Below are 9,070 nucleotides of genomic sequence, written 5' to 3'. Positions count from 1 at the left end.
AACCGCTAAAACCGTCGCTAAAAATCGTCGCTAAATTGTAAAAACCATCGCTAAATTGCAGGAGAGACCAAAAGTCAAAATTTAAAATTTTAGGAGAACCATTATTTGAAGGAAATTTTTAGAGGAACTAAAAATGAAGTTTGAGATATTTAGAGGGACCAAAAAGTTTATTAACCCTAAATAAAATCATGTCTTTCAAAATTTTCAACACCGCATCTATTATTAATTTTATATTTACAACTATCTCTGATATTATCTTTATAATTTATATATTTTTACCTTTAAGTTCACCTTTATTAATAATATCAGAATTATCATATTGCAAGTCAGATAGCATATTGCAAGTATTTGTGAAAGAGAAGACAAAGCCATATCGGCGGCAATCATCGATTTGAAAATGAATGAAAATATTAGGAAATTTTTTTATGGACTCCCAGCGGTGAAAACCTCTACTAAAAATTCGAAAATATCCTTCGAAGATGCATCTCCTAAAAAATTGGAATTTTGGTTAATTCGGAGATGCATCTCCGAAAACACAAAAAAAAATTGGAATTTTATATGCATATCCGAAAAACCCCAAAAAATGGTCAGAGGATTTTTTAAATATGCATATCCGAATTAATCAAAATTCCAAAAATTAAAAATTTTGGGATATTGATTAATTCATATATATATCATAAAATTGATATAATTTATAAGTTATGAATAGTAATAATGATAATTATACCGTTGATATTTCTTTTCTAATTCCAATTATAAATAAAAAAACTCATAAAAATTTAATATTTTTTTATAAATTTCATATTAATAATTACTAAATTATAACTAATACAATATAATCATAATTATATAAAAAATAAGTATTTTAATAATTATTCAAAAAACAATTTAAAATATAAGAGATTAAATAAGAATAAAATTATTTACTACTTTATTTTTATTATAATATAAATTTCGAATCATATTAATTTTTCAAATGATTTTTTTATGTATCATAAAAAAATAGTAAATAAGGTATTCATTTAAATATTTATTAGACTAATATTATTATTATATCTTGATTATAATGATATATATTTAATAATATATTTTAATTAATACAATTAATTATATTATTAATTGTATTGATTCACTTTAATTTTAATTTTTTAATAATTATTGGAATTTTTTCGGATATGCATATATGAAACATTCCAAGACCAAAAGTTACCAAAAGTTGGAATATTTCGGATATGCATCTCCGGAGACACCTCCTCTCCAAAAAAAATAGGTGATTTCGAAAATGTATCTCCAAAAACAAATTTTTTGTGTTTTCGGAAGTGGACTTCCAAAATTAATTTTTTTTTTAAAAAAATGATTTCGGAGATGCATTTCCGTAATATAGAGGCATTTTAGTATTTTTCCTCTCCGGGTGTCCAAGAAAGTTGGGTGGTCTACAAAGAAATTTTTCTAATTATTATTATAAATTATTGATACCTAATAAATGGGCATTATATATAGGAACAGTATGAGGCCCAATAAGCTATACAATACAAAAGGGCCCATATATATATATATATATATATATATATATATATATATATATATATATATATATATATATATATATATATATATATATATATATATATATATATATATATGGGAGCGTATCCGGTGAGAACTAATATTTATGTGAGAAACGAGAACTATTAATATCAATCGTTGGATATAATTAACGTATAAGATTTAAAAATTTCATATGAAGATCACCTCACTGAATTTTATCTATTACACTCAATATTTAAACTTTCCATAAGAAGAGACTCTTACTTGATGAATTAATCATTATTAAAATAATTTTATAAACATACTTAGGATATAAATATAAAATATAATTTAAATTATTTAGTATATTTATTTGAAACTAAAATTATCTAAAACTATAAATATTTCTTTTTCAAGACTAAAAACATAATTCCAAAATAAAATATTGGAAAATAAAATTAATCTTAAATAATCGTAAACATAAATTGTTTACTCATCTTACTAGTATTAAAATTATTTTTAAATAAAACTATGCCATATTAATTTCTTTAAAAATCTCAACTCTTAAAACTTAATCAATAGCTCATCCCTTAAATTATGTCTGGCATTTTATCGTATCCGGTAAGAACTAATATTTATGTAAGAAACGAGAACTATTAATATCAATCATTGAATTTAATTAACGTATAAGATTTAAAAATTTCATATGAAGATCACCTCACTGAATTTTATCTATTACACTCAATATTTAAACTTTCCATAAGAAGAGATTCTTACTTAAAGTAATTCTACTTGATGAATTAATCATTATTAAAATAATTTTTATAAATATACTTAATATAATTAGGATATAAATATAAAATATAATTTAAATTATTTAATTTTTTTTGAAACTAAAATTATCTAAAATTATCTAAAATTATAAATATTTTTCAAGACTAAAACCATAATTCCAAAAAAAAATTTAAAAATAAAAATAATTTTAAGATAATCATAAACATAAATTGGTTACTCATCTTACTAGTATTAATTTTTTTTTTAATAAAACTTAGTCGTATAAATTTCTTTATAAATCTTAACTCTTAAAACAAAATAAAATTAAAAAAACTATTTTAAAGTTGTATCTTGCATAATATAAAATTATATTTTAATAATTTATTATGATAAATTAATTGTTGTAGACTTACTTTTGAAACCAAACAAGACTCTCAATATTTTAATAACAATTTAATCATCTAATAAAATTTACTATAAATTGTTTTAAAATAATTAAAAACATAAATTGTTTACTCATCTTATTAGTATTCCAAATAATTTTTTTAAAATAACATTAACTCTTTAAAATTAGTTTAATGTTTAAAAAAATTAAAAGTAATATATTTCATATTATAGAATTTTTTTATAATTTATTTTAATAAATTAATCGTTGTAGCCTTACTTTTAAGACCAAACAAGACTCCCAATATTATAATAACAATTTAATTATCATAATATTATTTACAAAAAAAAATTCTTCACTAATCACATAGCTCTCCTTAAATTATAATTTTTTACTTCATAATATTTATTGCAAAGAATAAATTGTTTTTGAAATATTTAGAGTCTTGTTTGATTTTAAAACAATTTATTTGCCAAAACAAATTGTGAAAAATATAATTTTATAAAATGTGAGATAGATTGTTAAATTTTATTACGATAAAATGCCAGACATAATTTAAGGGATGAGCTATTAATTAAGTTTTAAGAGTTGAGATTTTTAAAGAAATTTATATGACATAGTTTTATTTAAAAATAATTTTAATACTAGTAAGATGAGTAAACAATTTATGTTTACGATTATTTAAGATTAATTTTATTTTCCAATATTTTATTTTGGAATTATGTTTTTAGTCTTGAAAAAGAAATATTTATAGTTTTAGATGATTTTAGTTTCAAATAAATATACTAAATAATTTAAATTATATTTTATATTTATATCCTAAGTATGTTTATAAAAATTATTTTAATAATAATTAATTCATCAAGTAAGAATCTCTTCTTATGGAAAGTTTAAATATTGAGTGTAATAGATAAAATTCAGTGAGGTGATCTTCATATGAAATTTTTAAATCTTATACGTTAATTAAATCAAACGATTGATATTAATAGTTCTCGTTTCTCACATAAATATTAGTTCTCACCGGATACGCTCCATATATATATATATATATATATATATATATATATATATATATATATATATATATATATATATATATATATATATATATATATATATATATATATATATATATATATATATATATATATATATATATATATATATATATATATATATATATATATGTCGGTACATCTAAAATCTTTACAGGGTTGGTACCATGCAAAGCAAACTTCCTTTTCAAGTTTCACAATGATTTAAACGTTTCATTACAAGTCAATATTAGTATACAGTGCTGTGGGACTTGGTTGTTCCATCAATTTGCTGTGCATTATTTTGTCTCCATTGCCTCTTACAGTCTCCAGGTTAGATTTTAAGCCAGTCCTTGTTGGGATGTCAACTGGTTTTACAGTTCCTTTGGTAAGAGCACATGATACATATTTTTGTAGATGGTAAGACCACATTGTACATATTTTTGGAGATATTATAATGTCATGTCAGCAACTCATTCATTTTTATTTTAATAATATAATTTTAAAAAATTTATAATTAATCTCACAATTTTTTGTATAATAATATTTTTTTGTTTAATTAATTTTGTCACAAATTTGTGCAACATGATTAAATATAGGGTTAAATAAGTTTTTAGTCCCTATAAATATTGCACTTTTCACTTTTAGTCCTTACAAAAAATTTCGTCGAATTTTGGTCCTCATAAAATTTTCCGTCACGAATTTTGGTCCCTCCCGTTAGATTGCTCTAACGGAGGCTTATGTGGCATACCACATGTCTCGCCACGTCAGGCAAGGACATAATTAAAGAAAAAGAGGCGGATTGCGGGGTTTTAAACCCCCTTTAAATAACTGAAAAAATGATAATTTCTCACAAACAATTAATCAAATATTTAGTTCTTCTAAAGTTTTCCTTCAAACACTGCCACGTGAAAGACAACTTGAAAAAATTATGAAAGATTCCTTAGATTGCGGGGGTTACAAGCCTCTTTAAAATTTTATTCCAACAAGGCAAAGTTCTTAGAGACATTTCATCAAACACCTTAGATGCACTGTTCAAAATTGTAACATTGTTCCCAATCAGAGTTGTTTCACCAACAACATTCTTCCCAATCACAAGATTGTATGCTATTAGACTAAAGACCAACTATTATACCAGATTTTTACTAATTGAACTATGGGGCATATGAGCGCGGCTTTGGCCTAGCAACTCGGCAAGAAATTGAAGAAAGCTCCAAGATTTTGTCATTGACAATATGTGTGTTTTGATGGTGTTGGCATTTGAATTGTTGATGAAGTGAAAGTATTACGGCTTGGACGAGCTCAATTCCATGCACCTGTAGAAACATTGGTCTCAACAAATATGAATAGTTGCGCTTTGTCTTTCTCACGATGGTCATTTTCCTTTACAATGGCATATTTCCCACAAATAGGACCTTCATTGAATGGTTAAACCAGAGCTTGTTTTGGTTTCTTTTACCATTGATTGAAAATGTCTTCATTGAATTTGTATTGTTCATTAAAAAATCTGCATCGTTCTTCAATCCAGGAACGAAATTAACCAAAAAAGATACATGCACATATGTCCATCATAGTGTATCATTATTCAATTTAAATAATTTTCCATCGGAAGCTACTAAGAGTACTAGATTGAAATGATATTCTATACCAATTCACAGTAGAATTCATATCACCATATTGAAATGATATTCTATACCATTCCAAAATCTTCTTCAAAATATCATCTATAGTCTTTAAGAATCACTCTTAAAAAAATACATAAACTTTTACTGCAAGCTCATGAAGAGCAACATCCAGATTTCTTCACAGCTGACACATCATCTCGAGATCCAACATCAATTGTCTGTCCTTTTGGTAGTGGTGCTGGATCATCACCGATCTCAAGGGCTTTCTTGCTCACAACACGGTAGATATGTGTCAGCACTTCAGTGAAGGAATTCTCAACGTTCAACGACTCGAGCATAGACGTTTCCATGAAAAACGTATGCTCTCTTTCAGTGATGCAAATCTGCTCTGTTACCAACAAGCATCATGAAAATGTTGGCGTCCGTGTGGTCTCTCAGTTCCTTCAACCATCTCTCCACATTCTCAAATGTAACATGGCGTGTAACATCATAGACTAGTAATGCATCAACAGCTCCTCTAATTTTTTGGTAAAACTATGTACAAATTCTACAGAGGAAAATATCCCAAAGAAAACAACATAGAGAGATAACTATTTGACTGACTGAATTATACAATGATACCAAAGCTTTACATGCAAGAAAATATTTTGTGCAGAGGTGCAAATTTGAAGAAAATAATTAGTGGAGTTGAGATAAAAGTCATGAAGAGGTTGAAATTAAATTATTATAGATTGATCGTGAAAGTGATGTAGACATTCGTGAAAAAAAAAAGGTGAAGCAAGTGATGTAGTTCATGATGTTGGAACAGACTATGTTAGTATAAAAATATCAATAACAGTATTTGTAGTCTATAATTGAAATTAACAAAGAAAGTATTTGCTTACAGTATGGTGTTAAGAATTGTTAAATTTTAAAGTGATTTAAAGGAGGTTTCTAACCCCCGCAATATAACATATTTTTTTACAGTCCAATGCAATGTTGACTTTTAATGACGTGGCATGCAACGTGGCGTGCCATGTCAGCTTCCGTTAGACCAAATAGACGGTAGGGACTAAAGTTGTTGACAAAAAATTTTAAGAGGATTAATCTTTGAAGAAAATTTTTTTAGGGACTAAAATTGAATGTTTGAATATTTACGAGGACCCCAAACATATTTAACCCTTAAATATATTAATTCTTTACTTAAAGGACTAAAAAGATAGATCTCTTATTGAAGAAACCGTAATGTCATTTGGTACACTTCAAAACTCATAAAACATTACTTTTCAATATTAGGTGGAGGATATGCTTAAAGTAACTAGGTTCTATTAGGAATTCATTTATGGCTTCTTTGATTAAAAAAAATAAATATTTGATACTATTGCATAAATATTTTAAGTAAATTTAATTAAATAAATTATATTTATGTAAGATAAAATTGTGAGAGCTAATATAAGTTCTTAATTACTAGACTGAAATTAAAACTGAAAAGATTACTTTGAAATTATGAGATATAGTAAGATTCACAAAATAATTTAAAAGCAAGTTGTACCATTAGAAGTGCTTTTATGTTCGTTTCTAAAATGTGAATGTTAAAATTCCTAGTTAATACTCTTTTTGTATATCACTCATCTTAATCGTGTTTATTTTTTAATTGGGGTATCATACTATTATTTATAAATTTTAGTTTCTGATGTAGTGTAAATGATCGTTTTTAATTATTGGTTTTTCATTAGAAGATATAAATCTAAGTATTTTTTATTTAGAAGATAACCATTATGCCAATATTTTAAATATGAAGAAATTTTGAGTATTGCAATTAACCGGTTAATACGGAGATGTAATTGGTTACAAGTATTAAAAATAAGTTAAATAAGTTGGGGAAAATGCTTTTGGAGGTGGTGTAATCGGTTACAGGTCCGACATTTTTCTCTTATTTAGCTTGATATTTTTGTATCTCTATCACTTATATAACCTATAGGATGTTTGTAATGTATAATGAATGAAATAGAAAATTTCCACCCTCGATTATCTCTCTCTCTCTCTCTCTCTCTCACTCTCTTCTCTCCCACCCTCTCTTTCTCCACATACTCAAACCCTCTATTATTTACCAATCTTGTGATTGAATGTTCTAACATTTGGCATCAAGAGTCTGGTTCTATCCACCAAACACATAGTGTGCAACATAAATTTTGTCTCAAATGAAAGAATTCCTACAAACCTACCAACCCTTGATGCGAAGAACTATGACAAATGGTGTAAGCAAATGAAGGTGTTGTTTGGATACCAAGATGATCTTAAAGTGATCAAGAACGAGATAAATCCCTTTGTCGAAGGTGCAACAAATGCACAATGAGCAACACATAAGGAAGAGAAGAAGAAAGACTTCAAGGCGTTGTTCTTGATCCATCAATGTGAGGATAGTGACAATTTCGAATGGGTTGGTGATTGCAAATCGTTGAAGTAAGCGTGGAAAATTCTGGAAAAGACATATGATGGAGTTGATAAAGTGAAGGTGATGAGGTTACAAACTCACAAACATTAGCTTGAATTGATTCAAATGGAGGAAAATGAGACAATTAATGATTAAGTTACACGAATTACTCGATTGGTGAACCAAATCAAGGCTTGTGGATGTTACCAAAGATTCCGACTTCTCTATATTGTTAGAAAGTGTGGGAAGAGACAAAAAGGTAGCCTAGACGAAGAAGGTTCGACACAGAATCTAATAAGGCTCCGTCGAAGCAAGTTACAGCGCGTTTACTCTTAAAAGATGCAAGTGTCAAAAGTCTGGCTTCTAAGACTAGTCGAAGTCGAAGGGCGGGAAGGAAAGTGACAGTTGTTGGTGGTTTTATATTCTGAGACACGTGGAGAAGTTCTAATTAATATCCTATGCATGGTTGTACACGTGTCGTCAAGGGGTTAAGCAACCGTCAGAAGGAGTTATTTTGAAATGCCTATTTAAGTAGAAGAATAGAATCATCTTAGCGGTCCACAATTTTACACTTTATGATAAACTCAATCTCTACACTGAAAATGAGAAACGAGTGCAATCTGAAAATGTATATTTGTGTACCAATTTACTTTTAATACAATCATTTACATCCTTTCCATTAATGTTATTTTGTCCCCTTTTACTACGCTTCATCCTCTTTTACTTTGCATTTATTTCAGTTAAAGTCTTTTCACTTGTTCTTCCTTTTCTCTACATTAATTTTGTTTGTCTTTATTGCATTTAATTGGGTTTTATCCTGCGTTTATTGCATTTAAAAGTCACTTGCTGTCCACTTTTCTATCATTCATTAATCTTAATGTGTCCACATTAGTCAATAGTCTACAACAAATCATAAATTAGAACTTTGGTCTGGAATATTCTAGTTGATTCCGCAAGAGTAACCTTTAAAAAGGAAACTAGCGATTGTTTACCATTTTTCTGGGTAAAAAAATTGGCACACCTGGTGGGACACGTTAGTGCTAAATATTATCGTTTGTTTTAATAAAATCGAAAGTATGTATGAGATTAAGAAGTGGTAGGCAATTGAGTAAAATGTCGAACAACGACACTTCAAATAATGTCGATCCACCTAGAAACAACATAGATGTGGTTCCAACTGGAACGTTACCACAAAATTCGGTGCTTATGTCGCTAACACGAAATTCTAACAATACTGGGACAGTGGCAGCCACTGTATCATCGCCAGTATGTTCGCCATTCCAATTGGCGAGACCATTATTTCAAGGAGGAA

General features: G+C 27.3%; 1 pseudogene; it reads right to left on the bottom strand.

Annotated features, from left to right (window-relative positions):
* Positions 1 to 5,497: 5,497 nt before the first annotated feature.
* LOC131619001 (ras-related protein RABA1f-like) lies at positions 5,498 to 7,250 on the bottom strand (annotated as a pseudogene).
* Positions 7,251 to 9,070: the final 1,820 nt, after the last annotated feature.

Source organism: Vicia villosa, linkage group LG7, assembly GCF_029867415.1.
Source record: "Vicia villosa cultivar HV-30 ecotype Madison, WI linkage group LG7, Vvil1.0, whole genome shotgun sequence".
NCBI lineage: Eukaryota > Viridiplantae > Streptophyta > Magnoliopsida > Fabales > Fabaceae > Vicia > Vicia villosa.
Note: the sequence above shows the minus strand (reverse complement) of the source record. Positions and strands in the feature narration are given on the sequence as shown.